The sequence below is a fragment of the Notothenia rossii genome, assembly GCF_949606895.1.
Source record: "Notothenia rossii genome assembly, chromosome: 1".
NCBI lineage: Eukaryota > Metazoa > Chordata > Actinopteri > Perciformes > Nototheniidae > Notothenia > Notothenia rossii.
The window spans coordinates 37,895,149-37,908,454 of NC_136912.1; the positions used below are offsets into that span (position 1 = coordinate 37,895,149).

The 13,306-nt window shown below is 45.0% G+C and overlaps 1 long non-coding RNA gene across 1 annotated transcript; it reads left to right on the forward strand.

The window, feature by feature from the left end:
• Positions 1-299: 299 nt before the first annotated feature.
• Positions 300-2,052, forward strand: LOC307016034. Its single transcript, XR_013801726.1, has 3 exons — positions 300-427; positions 1,609-1,689; positions 1,927-2,052. It is a non-coding gene; the product is annotated as an uncharacterized lncRNA (long non-coding RNA).
• The last annotated feature ends 11,254 nt before the right edge of the window (positions 2,053-13,306 follow it).

Genomic DNA, 13,306 nt, shown 5'->3' on the forward strand with positions numbered 1-13,306 from the left:
TTTATAAATGTGCTATATAAATAAAACTTGATTTGATTTGACTATGAGGTGGAAGACTAAAGCCCCCTAACTGAATAGCCCTCGACCTGAACGCACTCCTTAGGCTCTTGGGCACAAAGGAGGGGTTCGGTCTGAGTGTCTCCCCGCTCTGGTCACCCCGGATAAACAAGCAAGTTGGGTGCACCAACAGAGCGGTTAACTCGGACACTCTCTTGGCTGACGTTTAAGGCAAGTAGCAATGCTGTCTTCCACGACAGTGCTTTCAGGGAGGAGAGCTCCATAGGCAGGTCCCACTGTGAGTAGCATGAAGCTGCAGCGTCGGAGACGGCAGATACAGACTGGTAGATACAGACCGGTAGATACAGACGCGTAGATACAGCTCCCTAGTTTTTTGTGACACTCCCACATGAACGACAACGCAGAGAGTGTGAGTAATGTGAAGTGCTTTTAAAGTTGTATTGTTTAACATTAATAACAATTCCGGTGTCTTGAAATGAAGTGTGATTAGCTAACATTAACTATGATAGTCTTAAGGCAATACAAGCAAACATCTGTTAGCTTAGGATAGCTTCTAACCGGCTGCAAAAACGACTATTCGTTAGCTATAGCTTTCGGTAAAAGCATTAGCAAAAGCATTAGCTTCATTAGCCTTTTGATTTATATAATTTGATTATTTGTTTAATGAAACTAGCGTGATTTTGGCAAGCCCAACTAGGTGTCCTAGTTGTTGACTTAATCACTAATTACAGTAAGAGTGTGAGTAATGTGAATCATGTTGTTTGATTAAAGTTAACAACTATTCTGTTGTATTGAATTGGACAGCCATACAAGCAACACGTGCTAAATGTCATCTGTTAGCCTATGATGACTCGCTGCAAAACCAACTGTTAGCCATTTTGTTTATTTGTTTAATGAAACCGTGTTATGCTTATAACATATGGTTATGTTATTTGGCAGAGGCTTTTATCCAAAGTGACTCACAAAAAACATAAAATAACCATAATTAACATTAGAATTTCAATCCAAATAGTTACATAGTCAAGTTACATTACTTATTACATTTTAACAGGGTAATTAGTCATCTGTAACCTACTACATTTAAAAAAAAGGAAACTTCCCAACCCTGATCATTAGTTATAGTCAGCTAATTAATTAAACTTCAAAGGATGACAATAGCATGTCAATATGATCTGTGCGTCCGCTACATTAAATCAGCAGTAGCCTAAGTTCTGTCTCCAGTGTAAATGCTTCTTTAATAGTCATTGTATTACTATTTGAATTCATTGTAAATAATCGTAACTGTGCTGACTGCCTGTTTACTGTTTATCAGACAGTCTCATCATTTTGACATGTTGTGTAATATTGCATGAGGTGTTTTAGTCAGTTATTATGTCGGCCTATTCTGTAGGTTAGAATCTGTCGTGTCAGAATCGAACAATTAGGCCTAATTTATGTCTGTCTGTGAAATTATTTCAAAATGTTCAGTTTGACCAATTAGGCTCTCTCTTTTCAAGATGCATATTACAATCCGAGAGGGGAGATCCTTGCCGGACCTTCAACGGTGTATTACCTGTTGTGAAGACTTTCACTGCCCATTCTGTGCCTCAGTTTTGTTCCGTCCAGCCAGACTGGGCAAGGTCCAAACCCATTTAGAGAGCCACCTCAACCGTTCAGCAGTTCTCCATGAAGGTAAAGTTAGCAAACATTCTCTTGTGAAATGCAAATGGAGTTGCAATGTGTCTGCATTAAAAGCAGCCTGAATGTTATGATCAGTTCCATTTGAGCAATAAATCAAAAATAATTCCTTCTATGATTTGTTTGTGGTGACCAGTTACTTGATTCAGATGTTTGGTATTCATAATTTACACTTTAAAATAATATGATCACAAAATAATAATACTACAATTCTATGTTCTTATGTTTAAGGGTATACCATTTACAGATGTGGATTAAATTGCAGACCAGGATATCATTTTCACTGCTTGTAGTGCCAATCAATGCTGGCGCGCAAAGCTAACATTGTAAAACACCTGGCTTTGTGCAAGGCGAAGCACTCTGCTATAAACCCCATCATCACAGATCAAGCAATCCCCATCATCACAGATCCAGCAATCCCCATCATCACAGATCCAGCAATCCCCATCATCACAGATCCAGCAATCCCCATCATCCCAGGGGGAAAGATGCAAAGGGTCCGTTCAGAGCCAGTACTGAAGAAGAAATGACCCTTATGCCATGTTCTCATAAATTAAAAAAATGTGAAAAGGCACATGGAAAGAAAGCACTCAGCCGAACGAAAGGACATAACCGTAAGTTCACACCTACAAAGTGAATGCATAGATCCTGAAAATAGAGTCTATGCCATCCACAAAGCCTTCCATGGAACAAGTATTCCTCTGCATGTTCAGAATAAAGTGTGGGGAGAAAATCAGCATGTCTCTTGTGAAAACAATGAGTGCCAGGTGAACATGGAGTTGGCATGGAGGAGTGGAATTAAAGCCTATCAATGTACACATTTAAAATCCATAACCTACTGTTTATCCTATGCCTCCCCTATTGAGCTTGATGAAGAAATTCTAACGGAGATGGTGAACAACAAATGGTTTGGTGAAGATAAAAAGAGTATTTGTATTAAGTCGTGTTTTATATCTACAGCTGCCTGAAGGCATAATTCGCAGGATCCTTATGCGTGTCGTTCTCGAGGATGGTGATCCTGCAATATACACGCTAGCCCTTACCTGCGAGAGGTTTAACTACATCGTGAGCCAGGGGTCATTCCAAAAGGAAGCCCACTTCAACTGGCTTTACAATAAGTTTATAAAGTGTCTTTACTTCTGCCTGCTTCTATCCTAGTATTATGAAGTTGATTGTCTAAGAGTAAGGCCAGCTAAATTAAGGAAGGTTTTGTTCTTTTCTGTCTGAATTGTAATTGTCTTATGACATTCTACTTCAGGTGTCGTCAACTGGAATGTGTTCTCAGAGGGACACAAACAGGACTACAGGAAGGCGTACCAAAATTCCAGGTGCTTCCAGTGTGACAGCCTGTATAAGGACGTAGGACAGGCTACCGGGGAAGTGGACGGCGAGGAAGGCTTCAAGGTTTCTTCTCAGAAGAGGGCTTACCCGGGTACTGCAGCTGGAGCTTTTTTCTGGTGGCTGAGGGAACAACAGACCCCGCCTCACCCCAGTAAAGAATCCTCAGTGTGCAAATAAATAAAAATGTATTCTGCACTGAATTGCCTCTCGGTCAAACTGCTTGTTTATCTTTATAAATATACATCTAAATGTAAAGGTGATATCATTATTACTACAATATATATATATATATATATATATATATATATATATTTATGTGTTGTATGTCAAATTTGATAAGACAAATATAAAAGACTATCTTTTTACATACAAAATACATGAGACTCAATACTCGCTTGTTGTACTTTTGCGGGCATCCAATTCGCTAGGAGGCGATGTTGCAAAACAACTAGAAGTCTGTATCTACTTGTCTGTATCTACTAGTCTGTATCTGCCGCCTCCGACGCTGCAGCTTCATACAATTGCCCACTGTGGGTCAGAGGCGTGCACTACCGGGCGCAGCCTCCTGACCCCCTGTAAAAACTGTGACATCCGTGGCTGAGAAAAGGCTGACCTGCCTTCAAATCCCTCATGGCAGGATGAGATGGCTGCTGTATACACTTTCACTGTGGAATGAGCAAGCCCTCTGCCCACCAGTAACTGTAAGTAGGATAAAAATAGGGCCCATCTCACAAGATAGGGGCTCTATTCTCCGCTCCTCACACCTTTGATGAAATCCAAGCCACTTTGGCCTGTAACAGGCTGTGGTGGATCCCGCTCCAGCTGCCTGGATAGACTGCATAACACTGTCAGGCAATCCACCCTGTCTCAGCCTGTCCCTCTCAGGAGCCAAGCCTGGAGAGGTTGGCCCAGAGTGGGTAATGCCCTGATTGCACCTGCCTCTTGAGACATCGCCCCCCAGAACTGGGGAATCGCCAAGGGCTGGCCCACGTTCATCTGCGTCATCTTTGAGTACCACAACGCCCCGACACCATCCGGCGCTACTAGGATGACTGACAGACGTTCTCGCCTCACTCTCCCCAGGAGAGGGAGAATGAGACGCAGCGGTGGAAAGGCGCAGAGCAGCTTTCTTAGCCATTGCTCGTGTGCGAACGCATCCACCCCCAAGGGCGGGTCTTCGCTGAGAACCATGGAGAACCACAGTTCCCCGAATGTGGAGGGCTCTCAGAGATAACAGGCAGGAAGACTCTGCTGTCGCCCATCAGCTGTAGAGAGTTAACTAATTAGAGGGGCGTGGCCCCACAGCTGTGAGAACTCAGCAATCAGGTGTCCATTTTAGGTAGCTCTTTCCTGGAGCGTCAGCTTCAGCATCAGACAGACGAAGACTGACAAATACATTGGAGTCCTGCAGGAGTCACGAGGGAGGCAAAGAGCAGGCAAATCCTACTTTGATTGAGCAAAGTATCTCTAGTATTTTATTTTATTTGGTTTTTTAGCCCCTCATGCTATAATCATGTGTATTTTCTCCATTCCTGTTCATGTGTCTTCTCGCAATTATCACTGGCCCTGTGTATCTCCTGTTTAAATAGACTTCTCTGTTTCATTTATTCTACTCTGTATAATTTTTCTGTAGTTATTGTAGCTAAAACGGCGATTTCTGAGAGATTTGAAATCTCAGATCTGCTCAACTCAACCTGTAAGACAGGTCTCAGTGGGTCACGCGCCTCAACCCTGCATTACAATAGGCAGGAACACTCTGCTGTCGCACACCAGCTGAAGAGAGTTAACTAATTAGAGGGGCAGAGGCGCGGGAAGGTATTTTGAGTGGGGGTGCTGAGGTGCTGGACTCCAGTGAACACTATTACGGGCACTATAGAGCACGCACAAAAAAACTCCCCACACGCAAACACACAGTAAACCCGCGACTGTTACAATGAAGGCTCGATAATCAGCTCACGGCATATTGGCAGGGGTAAAGTGCTATTTTTTACGAGTGGGGAGCGGACCTCACCTCCTCTAGGGGGGTCCGGGGGGATGCTCCCACGGAAAGATTTTTTTTAAATATTGAAGTTAAAAGCATCAATCTGATGCACTTTGAGAGCAACATTAAGAGATCTATGGATACATCTCTCAACACCCAGATGAAACACAACTGGAAGCAGATGTTCTTTTTCTTTATGGATATTTTACAAATCACTCCCCTTTCAAACTGTATTCTTGTTTTACTGCCATATAGTATTTCATCATTGTTTTTCCTTTATTCTCTTATTTTTTTTATAACTATAATGATCATATGAAGGTGTGCCGCGGAAATAATCTTTTGAATAATTTTTGACCAAACCGTTTGAGACCCACTGAGATAACTTAGACTAAAGTTAACTATCTAAACACTCAGAGAGTCCTTTAGCTCACCTGAGCCTCTCAGTCTGAGAGGAGAGCTCTCCTCCAGCTTGTTGTGGAACAAAAAGCTCCGTATGTCCGTTAGTGCAGCTAGCTAACCAGATGCTAACAACACGGTCCCTGCTGCTGGCACCGGTCCCTCTCTCGCTCCCCCTCTCTCACACACACTAAATGCGCTATTTCCGCACACACACAGAGCCGTGAGCTTGAATGACACAAGCACACTTTTATTTCCATCCAACTCTCTGATTGGTCTGATGTCTTGCCTCTGTTGCATTCACTGAACACGGGAAATTACAGTCCTGCCGTCCTTTCTAGTGTCTTGATGAGGTTCACGTAAAGCACGGTTAATGTATTATATTATTGAGGTAGAATTGTCCGGGGCTACAGAAAAAACATTCGGGGCAGGCCAAAATATCATTTTACCAACAATGTGGAATTTATTGGCTACATATTACACAGATTATGCACAGCGGGAGACGTAGCAATAACCGTCAAATAATAATTCAGACAGGGGAGCTCCGCACCCCCTGCCTGCCGCTAGGGGGTGCTGCAGCGCCCTCAGCACCCCCCTTCCCGCGCCCATGTAGAGGGGCGTTCCCCCACAGCTGTGAGAACTCAGCAATCAGGTGTCCATCTTAGGTGGCTCTTTCCTGGAGCGTCAGCTTCAGCCAGACGAAGACTGACAAAGACATTGGAGTCCTGTTGGAGTCACGAGGGAGGCAAAGAGGAGGCAAATCCTACTTTGATTGAGCTAAGTATCGCTGGTGTTTTCTTTTGTTTTATTCAATTCTCTTTGGTTCTCTAGCCCCTCATGCTATAATCATGTGTATTTTCTCCATTCCTGTTCATGTGTCCTCTCGCAATTATCACTGGCCCCGTGTATCTCCTAATCGATTTAAACGGCCTGCTCTTGTCTATCCCACATGTTCCACTGAGATCCAACATCTCGTTTCAGGAGGCCTGTGGAACTGCCAGTCAGCTGTTCCTAAGGCTGACTTCATCTCTGGCTACGCTTCCCTGCAGTCTCTGGATTTCCTTGCTCTCACGGAGACCTGGATTACTCCATCCAACACATCCACCCCAGCAGCTCTCTCCACAGCATATTGCTTCTCCCATACACCCAGACCCACTGGCAGAGGAGGTGGCACTGGTCTCCTGCTCTCTCCCAAATGGAGCTTTTCCCTCTTCAAGCTACCTAACTTAACTCCTTCCACCTTTGAATTCCATGCCGTCACGTCACAGTAACCCATCCTATACAATTAACCATTGTTGTTCTCTACCGTCCACCAGGCGCCTTGGGGGACTTCTTGGAGGAATTAGATAATCTCCTCTCACACACATCCCTGAAACTGGCCCTCCCGCTGTACTTCTCGGAGACTTCAACCTCCAGAGAGGGAAGATATCTGAACTAACATCTCTTTTAACCACCTTTGCCTTCTCACTGTCTCCATCCTCACCAACTCATAACGCTGGCAATGTCCTTGATCTAATATTCTCAAGGAACTGCACTACTTCTAACCTCTCTGTAAACCCGCTTCACACATCCGATCACTTTTTCATTTCATTCTCTCTACCCCTTTCCAAACATAACAACCTAATCTCTTCTAATTCTGCATCTCTGCCCCTCTACCTTTGCCTCATCGGTGCTCTCAGCCCTCCCTTCCTCTGATTCGTTCCAACTCCTGCCTCCAAACTCTGCTGCAGAAACTCTCCTCTCTACTCTCTCATCCTCTCTGGACTCTCTCTGTCCTCTCACATCTCAGCAGGCTCGTCAGTCCCCTCCTGCTCCATGGCTAAATGACGCACTGCGTACTACTAGAACCATCCTTCGGGCAGCAGAGAGGAAACGGTAGAAATCCAAACACCATGACGAACTCCTAACCTATCAGGCTCTCCTATCCTCTTTCTCTGCTTCGATCTCTCAGGCAAAAAGCACTTTCTTTCAAGATAAGATCCAATCTTCCTATTCCAATCCCAAACAATTATTTGATATCTTCTCCACCCTCTTGGACCCCCCCCAAAGCCCCTTCCCCCTCCTCCCTTCTGTCAAGCGACTTTGTTAACTACTTTGAAAAAAAGGTTGATGATATTCACTCTTCTTTTTCTGACTCACCTTTACTCACCGCTGGGTCACCAGACCCTCCCTTCACCCACAAACTAACCTCCTTCTCCCCACTCTCTCCAAGTGAGGTTCTTACCCTCATTACTGCTGCCCGTCCTACCACCTGTCCTCTTGACCCTATCCCTTCAAACCTCCTTCAGGCTATCGCTCCTGATATTCTACCGTTTCTCACCCATTTCATCAATACTTCTCTAACTTCTGGTCACTTTCCAAACAGTCTCAAGGAGGCAAGAGTAAACCCTGTTCTTGGTCCCCTCCTCTTCTCCTTGTACACAAACTCGCTCGGATCAGTCATTAGCCCGCATGGTTTTTCATACCACTGCTACGCTGACGACACCCAATTAATTCTGTCCTTTCCCCGCTCAGAGACCCAGGTCGTTGCACGCATCTCTGCTTGTCTAGCTGACATCTCTCAGTGGATGTCTGCTCATCACCTCAAGCTCAACCTTGACAAGACTGAACTGCTTTTCCTTCCGGGAAAAGATTGTCCCACTCTTGACCTAACAATCAACATCGGCACCTCTGTTGTTTCCCCGACTCAGACTGCAATGAATCTGGGTGTGACCCTTGATAACAAACTGTCCTTCACTGCAAATATAACTGCTACAACCCGCTGCTGCAGATACACTCTTTACAACATCAGGAGGATACATCCCCAGCTGTCCCAGAAAGTGACGCAGGTTCTGGCCCAGGCTCTCATCACCTCACGCCTAGACTACTGCAACTCCCTCCTTGCTGGTCTACCTGCATGTGCCATCCGACCTCTGCAGCTCATCCAGAATGCAGCGGCTCATTTGGTCTTCAAACTTCCAAAATGTTCCCACACCACTCCGCTCCTGCGCTGCCTTCACTGGCTTCCGGTAATTGCTAGAATCCACTTCAAAGCAATGGTACTTGCATACCATGCTGCGAATGGATCTGGCCCTTCCTACATCCAGGAAATGAACTGTACACCCCAGCGCGTGCACTTCGCTCTGCAACAGCCAAACAACTCGCTGCACCCTCACTGCGAGGGGGACCAAAGTTTGCTATCCAAAATGGTGGAATGAGCTCCCCATTGAAATCAGGACAGCAGATAGCTTGCACATCTTTCGGCGCAGACTGAAAACTCATCTCTTTCGACTCCACTTCGAGCAATAGAATTACTAACAAAGCACTTATATACTAATAAAGGACTGGGTTATCGATAGCCAGTTGAGTAGCGCTTGAAATCTTTGTCTCTATGAAACCTGATGAACTTATGTGATTCTGTTTTCTTCAAGGTTGTATCTTCCTGGTCGAATGTACTTATTGTAAGTCACTTTGGATAAAAGTGTCAGCTAAATGCAATGTAATGTAATGTAATAACACCAGCTCTGAAGCCCATAATCAAAGTTTCTCCGCTGTGGTCAACAAGGCAGCGGAGTGGACTCCGCCCTGCCTGTTGATGTATGCCACTGTGATGCTGTTGTCGCTCCTGACCAGCATGTCTCCCCTGAATTAGGGGCTTGAAATGCTGGAGGACCAACACTACTAACCGTAGCTCTAGGGCAGGGGTGCCCAACCAGTCGATCACGATTGACTGTTCGATCGCGGGGAGATTCCCAGTTGATTGCGAGACGTGTCTAAAAGTAGAACAACTGTTTTATCGTTAATGTCCTATAACATAATCTTCCTGTGCCAGAATAATGCACTTCAACGCATCAAAGCTTTGTGATTGGCCGGCATGACCCCATGTGTCGGGGCGTGGCTGGTGGGCAGTGGGCACTATTTCGCTGACGTTGTCCGTGTCAACACGAGTGACAGTCCGCACACACACAAGACCGCAATTATGGCAGAAGTAAAAAATCCTAAAATATATAATTTTCACTCCGAGTGGGAGGATGATTATTTTTGTATCTATTCCAATTCAAAGTCCATATGTCTCATCTGCAATGCGAGCGTGGCTTTATCGAAGAAGGATAATTTATGAGCGGCATTTCAAAACAGTGCACAAACGCTACGAGACGGAATTCCCTCCTAATTCTGCCCTACTGTCCCTGTCCAAAAGGTGAGGGACCTGAAAGGACAGCTAAATGCACAGCAGTCCATTTTCACCAGGCCCAACATCAAGAGCAAGGCTGCTACCATAGCATCTTATCGTGTCAGTCACGTTCTTGCGAAACACATGAAGTCTTTCAAAGATGGCGAAGTTGTGTAAGAAGCATTCCTGGAGGCTGCCGACATGCTGTAAGTTTTAGTTTTTTGGAACTTATTCATTATAATTATTGCACACAATGGTGTAAGAATGCAAACTTAAATGTATTATAGTCTATTATCAATTCAGGTTAATAAACTAGTGTTGCACCCTATTTTAAAGGCATTTATTTTTATATTCTACTAAAATGCAACAAAAAAAGGGTTTGATTCTATTAATTTTGCCTCTTTTATTGCACTTTGGCAGCAGATTCCTGTGTAGCTTCAGATCTGAGTTGTCTTATTAGTAAGCCTAATAGAGAACCGCAGTAACGCGTCCTAAAACCCGGAAGTAAGTTTGCATTTTTACCACGTCCTGTTCCTTCGACAAAAAGCAATGCAATTTCTCCATAGGATTTTGGAAAATAGCTCCAAATAAGGTCTTTGTTTTGACACAAATTGAAGAGACAGATCACGTTTTGTTCTACAACATTAAATACATCAGCAATGACCCCACTGGTGATTTTTGAAGAGTTTACGTGTCTGAAAAACGATGGTTGTTAACATGTGGCTGAATAGGACTACAGAAGTTGTCCAGGCTGTTTTACGTCATTACACCGAACACGTAAAACGCTCCCGCTAAGTTTGTTTGCCCTGTTCTGCTTGAAAGCAAGTACCTGCCTCCTGCAAACTGTTCAAACAAACGCTTCAACTTGTACCATTTAGAATCTGTATGTTTGAATATGGATCTTAAGTTGGCGTGATGTTGAAGCAGCGACCCTGCTGTAGTTCGTTTATAGAATAACGTTAGCATTTTGCTTCTTGCGACTAGATTTATGATTAGAAAATTATAAAAGTAGGGTAGACATGTGGATATCATCCGGCTGAACAAAACATGATCCGTCTCTTAAATGTGTGTCAACCACAGACCTTATTTCGAGCTATTTTCCAAAATCCTATGGAGAAACTGCATTGCGTTTTTGACGAAGGAACCGGAAGGAGTTTACTTCTGGGTTTTAGGATGCGTCACTGCGGTTTCCTATTTATACTTTTGTAGCAACACTATTTTTATATAATGGCAAAGAAAGGGTTCAGAGTCTTTTCTTTTTTTCCTGTGTCATATGTGGCAGCACTGTTCAATGTTTCTTGAAAATATTACCCACTGTAGTATGTGACGTGTGAATAAACTCCAACTCTGTATCAACAACACTGTTGTGTAGCTTCAGTTAAATACTTGTATGTGTGTAGATTAGAAAGAGGTAAGATAAAGGATCTGCAGTATCTTATGCAGTTTTATACAAGTAGAAGTGTGTATTTACCCGGTAGTAAGCTGTCAGTAATGGCTACGCCTCTCCATTTGGACTGGTAGATCTCGGCAGACTGGCAACTTTAAAAGTAGCTCTCGGTTCAAAAAAGGTTGGGCACCCCTGCTCTAGGGGGTTGCTGTGCCGTGTTTCTGTTAGAGACCAGCGCCCCCCTATAGCCCTCTTCAGGCACGTCCCTCCCCATCCTGTTCTGGATGCGTCCGTGAACACTGTGATGTAGGAGGTCACCCGCCATGGACGCGCAGCGGCTGGAGCGCAGTGTTCACACATTTGCTGAACGTGCGTGGGGATAGGGAGTAGCCGAACGGTAATCTGTTGTACTCGTAGGCTATCCCCTGGAAGGCAAAACGCAGATACTTTCTGTGCTCTGGAGCAATTTCCACATGAAAGTATGTGTCTTTCAGGTCGATGGTGGTGAACCAATCGCCCGGTTCCACTAGCCCCATTAACTGTTTTATAGTTAACATGCGGAATTTTCTGCAGGCAATGTTCCGATTCAGGCTGCGGAGATCTAGAATAGGTCTGAATTCCCCTGTCTTCATGAGAACCAGGAAGTACATGGAATAAAGACCCTTTTCTCTGTGCTGAGGGTGCACAATAGACATCGCCTGTTTTTGCACCAGGGCCTGAATCTCTGCCGAGAGGAAACCCATCTCCTCCTGGGATGGTAGATTTGACTTCTCGCATGCCTTTGAATGGAGGTGGGATGCTGCAAAACTGGAGTGAATAACCCCGTTTCAGCATCTGACTCCTGTCCATCCACTTTGTTAACACACAGCTGAGTTTCCATTCCCCATAACATTGTGTTAGGGGACAAGTCCTCAGCTGCGGGGCCACAGCTATGATGCACCGGGCCGTAAAACTGGCCTCGATGGCAGCAGTGGAGGGAGCGGTAGGCCCACACGCTAGGGTCATCACCACCGGGAAGCTCAGACGCGCAGACCTGTGTGCTGGACCCTCCTGGCCGCCGGACCCGAAAGTACCGGACAACAAAGCGTACTCGTCGTCTTCCTCCTCCGGGAACGCGGCCCCTTGGCCCCTCGGGAGGGTGAAAATGAATGGCACCTCGTCATCCTATTCCCCCATCTCCACCACCTCGAGGTCTTGGTCCTCCGGCTCCTCCTGCGGGCCGAACCTCACCCGAAAATGATCCCTGCGATGTCTGCGGCTTAGCCGAGGGATCATTCGGCAGGCGTTGCAGGCCGGTGATGGGTTTAGGCCGTCTTCAGCGTGGTCCGGCCCCAGGCACTAGAAGCACAGGCGGTGCAGATCAGCCCCCGCGATCAGGCCAGGGCATGTCGGGCAGGTCCGGTGATCAAGGAGTGGTGAGTCCATGCTTTCTTTCTCTTTCTCTTATTCACGTCTATGCTCAGTGTATCACTTCCGCTCGCTGAAGAGACAGGGATGTCAGTCAGGAGGCGAAGCCTCCTTTTATATGGTGAGATGCGCTCGCATTCAGGTACGCCCGCCCCAGGGCCGACAACATCTATAGAAGTCTCAGTAGGTGAATGCTTGCATGATAAGGTAATACCCCTATAGAGTCCAGTAGAGGGCGGAGCCTGTGAGAGATATAACCCGGGAATTAGTCTGCATCTTACCACTTTCAGATGCCTGAAATTAGGTCTGTGGTTGACACGCTTAAGAGATCTTCACATTCGAAAGTTAATCAGAAAATACCCCATAGTTTAATGTCAGGGGCTTCTAACTGTCATAAAAACAGCTATTGCTAAAAAGAGGTTGCTACAGCAGTTGCTAACAGTTGTTAACAGATGCTAAATGAGACTACTTTTCATCACGGCGATGTAATGATATGCCAAAGACCTTATTTTCTGCAATATTTCAAAATCCAATGGTGAATTTGACTGGTTTTTTTTTCTTCGAGGGAGCCCTTGAAATGCTAAATAATTAATCATACAATCATATAAATTATAATAGCTTCACTTTTTAACTAATAGGTTTTCATCTACACACACAGTAAATACATTCTTCTGGTTAATTTATCAACATTGCACCACAAACATCCCTCCTCCTCCTGTTTGATAACAGCTAAAGTTGAACTTCCGGTCAGCAAGGTGGAACTCTCATTGCACTTTAGTAACAGTTAGGTTTGCCTAGACATGTTCGGGCAAAGTGTGACATAAAACATTACTCATCAAAGCATGTCGTGTAATCACTTCCTTCGTCATCGCTTTCCCTTTCTCTTCCTTGTCTTTAGGAGCACATTCCACTGTGTCTACAGAGTGAGTGGAAATTCCAAAGAATGTTA